This window comes from Chrysoperla carnea (genome assembly GCF_905475395.1).
Source record: "Chrysoperla carnea chromosome X unlocalized genomic scaffold, inChrCarn1.1 SUPER_X_unloc_171, whole genome shotgun sequence".
Lineage (NCBI taxonomy): Eukaryota > Metazoa > Arthropoda > Insecta > Neuroptera > Chrysopidae > Chrysoperla > Chrysoperla carnea.
In genome coordinates, this window is record NW_025408124.1 from 1 (window position 1) to 5,000 (window position 5,000).

At 31.3% G+C, this 5,000-nt stretch overlaps 1 non-coding gene across 1 annotated transcript; it reads right to left on the reverse strand.

Annotated features, from left to right (window-relative positions):
* Positions 1-566: 566 nt before the first annotated feature.
* On the reverse strand, positions 567-2,721 carry LOC123303984. The gene has a single exon (XR_006536047.1). It is a non-coding gene; the product is annotated as a small subunit ribosomal RNA (ribosomal RNA).
* Positions 2,722-5,000: the final 2,279 nt, after the last annotated feature.

The following is a 5,000-nucleotide window of genomic DNA, read 5'->3' on the forward strand; positions in this document are numbered from 1 at the left end:
CAAGACAAAACATAAAGAAATTTAAATTTGAAATAAATTTTATTCTTTAAAAAAATTTTATCTTGTGTTTTCTTTATTTTTATTATATAACATAGAAAAATAAAAATATAGATTATATCAATTATAATCTTATTTTATTTTTCTTAATAGAGATTATATACATATAAACAAATAATTTCAATATATTCTATTTTTAATTTCACTTTTTTATAAGAGAAATTATTTATAGATTTTATTAATAATTATTGTTTAATAATAATAATAATATTGAATATAAAAATATTTTATATGTAACAAATATATTATTAATATTTATATAATATTCTCTATATTATATGTATAGATATATTATGTGTATAAAAAAAGTTTGGCGTATTACTTTAATATGATATCATAACCAAAATAAATCTCTTTTAACACATAATTACTATTATATATTTTGAGAAAATTACATATTAATATGTTATTTTGTTAAAAAAAATATTTCTTATCAATAATATTTTTATTTTTTGGAATATTTAAAAACAATACAAAAAATATAAATAAATATATTTTATATATATCGTTAATGATCCTTCCGCAGGTTCACCTACGGAAACCTTGTTACGACTTTTACTTCCTCTAAATGATCAAGTTTGGTCATCTTCCCAGCAACATCGGCAATATCAGAAATATTGCCGCGTACCAGTCCGAAGACCTCACTAAATCATTCAATCGGTAGTAGCGACGGGCGGTGTGTACAAAGGGCAGGGACGTAATCAACGCGAGCTTATGACTCGCGCTTACTGGGAATTCCTCGTTCATGGGGAACAATTGCAAGCCCCAATCCCTAGCACGAAGGAGGTTCAGCGGGTTACCCGGACCTTTCGGCCTGGGAGGACACGCTGATTCCTTCAGTGTAGCGCGCGTGCGGCCCAGAACATCTAAGGGCATCACAGACCTGTTATTGCTCAATCTCGTGCGGCTAGAATGCCGCCTGTCCCTCTAAGAAGAATTATTTGTACGCCGGCAGTAAAAACCACATCAAAAAACTGCGTACCCATACACCATAACATATGCAACATAAAGCACAATATATACAAAATATAATCTTGATCGTTAAATCTCAAAAATACATGCATATATAAATACAATACATAACACACATGAAAATGAATGAAATGGGAAACAAACAGCCGATGGGCCTTGAGATGCCGGTAAAGTACGTCTATTTAGCAGGCTAGAGTCTCGTTCGTTATCGGAATTAACCAGACAAATCGCTCCACCAACTAAGAACGGCCATGCACCACCACCCACCGAATCAAGAAAGAGCTCTCAATCTGTCAATCCTTCCGGTGTCCGGGCCTGGTGAGGTTTCCCGTGTTGAGTCAAATTAAGCCGCAGGCTCCACTCCTGGGGTGCCCTTCCGTCAATTCCTTTAAGTTTCAGCTTTGCAACCATACTTCCCCCGGAACCCAAAAGCTTTGGTTTCCCGGAAGCTGCCCGCCGAGTCATCGGAGGAACTTCGGCGGATCGCTAGCTGGCATCGTTTATGGTTAGAACTAGGGCGGTATCTGATCGCCTTCGAACCTCTAACTTTCGTTCTTGATCAATCAAAACATTTTTGGCAAATGCTTTCGCTTCTGTCCGTCTTGCGACGATCCAAGAATTTCACCTCTAACGTCGCAATACGAATGCCCCCATCTGTCCGTATTAATCATTACCTCGGAGTTCCGAAAACCAACAAAATAGAACCGAGGTCCTATTCCATTATTCCATGCACACAATATTCAGGCAAAATTTGAGCCTGCCTTAAGCACTCTAATTTGTTCAAAGTAAACGTACCGGCCCACCTCGACACTCAATTAAGAGCACCGCGACGGGATTGCAATTGGGGGCTGCCACCGCTCTTAACGGTTAAACACTTACGACAAATTACATAATAAAAATATATATAATGCATTAAATAAATAATAACACTAAAATATACTTTATACATAATCTGTACCACCCACCGGTAGGACGTCCCACATAACATGCTAGTTAAACAATGCGAGCATTGAACCAACAGTGTAGGACACAGATTCGACTACGAGCTTTTTAACCGCAACAACTTTAATATACGCTATTGGAGCTGGAATTACCGCGGCTGCTGGCACCAGACTTGCCCTCCAATGGATCCTCGTTAAAGGATTTAAAGTGTACTCATTCCGATTACGGGGCCTCGGATGAGTCCCGTATCGTTATTTTTCGTCACTACCTCCCCGTGCCGGGAGTGGGTAATTTGCGCGCCTGCTGCCTTCCTTGGATGTGGTAGCCGTTTCTCAGGCTCCCTCTCCGGAATCGAACCCTGATTCCCCGTTACCCGTTACAACCATGGTAGGCGCAGAACCTACCATCGACAGTTGATAAGGCAGACATTTGAAAGATGCGTCGCCGGTACGAGACCGTGCGATCAGCTTAAAGTTATTCAGAGTCACCAAATTAAACGATGCAAATTAAAATTTACACCGATTGGTTTTGATCTAATAAAAGCATTCCTTCCATCTCTGGTCGGAACTCTGTTTGCATGTATTAGCTCTAGAATTACCACAGTTATCCAAGTAAATGTGGGTACGATCTAAGGAACCATAACTGATATAATGAGCCTTTCGCGGTTTCACCTTAATTTGGCTTGTACTGAGACATGCATGGCTTAATCTTTGAGACAAGCATATGACTACTGGCAGGATCAACCAGGGAACTATTTGTATTTATAATATTAAATATATAATAATATACATGATATTTTTGTTTTCTTATTATAAGAAAAAAAATTTTCATACAATAATTATTAATATATAATAATATTATTACAATTTCATTTTAAATATCAGATGGTCTCACCCATTACTGATATAAATTTTTTTTTTTTTATATCTCTATTGTTTTAAAATTAATAGAAAAAACATATGAGATATATATATTATTATTAATTTTTTTTTTTTTCAAATATATATTTTATTATGTCATTTATATAATTTTTTTGCTTTTACAAAAAGAAATATATAACATGTTATTCATAATAAATATTATTGAATAAAAAAAAAAAAAAAATAATTATGATTTTTGTCAGACCATCACCAAATGGGTCTTAAAATATTTCAAACATTTTCTCATACTCGTCGCTAGATTGAAAGCGTCATTTATTTTTTAATTTTATTTAAAAAGTTAATTTTAAATAAAAAACGTTATAATAACACTTAATATTCTCGCTTGGTATGAGGTGAGTCAATGTAATATTATTTATAAAAATAATTTTTATATAAATATTGTGTGCTCATATGGGAGTGTAAAGTTTAAAACTTATAACCCATGAACTTGCTTTGACAAAAAAATTTATATGTTATTCTATTTATAATCAATAATTTAATAAAAAAAAATTTTTTTTTAAATATTGATATAAAAAGATATACATATAGAGGTTTTTTTACAAAATTCTCATTAATTTTTTTACAAAAATAATAATACAATATTTAATATCAAAATAATCCAAACTGATTACCATCCAGACTATTATCAATATATATAAGATTGTATTATTATTCATTTCAATACATATTTATTAAAACTGAGATAAAATTTCATATATTAATAAATATGCATGTGTAAAAAAAAAAATTTTTATATAATAATTGAAAATGTTTTTGCTATTATTTTGTATACATACATTAAATAATTGATAACAATTTAATACAATGTACACCTAAAAAATAATAACAGCATATACATATTCGAAACATTACTAGCAAAAAAACCAAAATACAATATTAAATATCAAAATAAACCAAACTGATTACCATCCAGAATATTTTGAGTATATATATATATAATTTTGTATATTTTGCGTTCATGTTAATAAAATATATAAATGATACATATTTGAAAAGTGTTATTCTTCTTTCTGTTTTTTCGTAATATCATGGTGTCCATAGACATGCAAAAGCGTCATACCAAGCCATATACATACCTACACCACCTTTGTTGAATGATACACGAACAGTATGAAAATTAAACAACATATTCAATATCATTTTATATTATACTAAAATAAATGTTATTCTATTAAGAAAGTGTATATTTTTAAATTTGGCATTCATTACATAGTCAAAATACAATAATAATATAGATGATACATATACGATAATTGTTATTTTTCTTTCTGTTTTTTCGTGATATCATGGTGTCCATAGAATTGCAACGACGTCATACCAAGCCATATACAACTCTACACCACCTTTGTTGAATGATACACTTAGAGTATGAAAAATAAACAAATTATACTATATCATACTATATCATATATGTAAGACTGTTGAACATAATACCACAAAATACACTATTTCATATAGATATACATTCATTCTTGTCAACATAAAAGTACGTTATAAATGATACATATACAATAAGTTTTATTCCTCTTTCTGTTATTCCGTAATATCATAGTGTCCATAGAATTGCAACGACGTCATACCAAGCCATATACAACTCTACACCACCTTTGTTGAATGATACACGGACAGTATGAAAAATAAACAACCTATTCTATACCATTTAATATCATACTAAAACATGAAACAAATGTTATTCTATTAAAAAGTGTATTATTTTATTATATTTAGTATTCATTACACAGTCAACATACATAAATGATACATATACGATAAGTGTTATTCCTCTATCTGTGCATCCGTAATATCATAGTGTCCATAGAATTGCAACGACGTCATACCAAGCCATATACAACTCTACACCACCTTTGTTGAATGATACACGGACAGTATGAAAAATAAACAACTTATACTATACCATACTATATCATATGTGTGAGACTGCTGAACGTAATACCACTAATACACTGTTATACATAGATATACATTCATCTCATTAACTTACACGCACTATCCATCATATATATTAAAGACATTACACCCGGTGCTTCAAACTCAAAATATGATAATGTTTAAAATGGCTTTAAACAT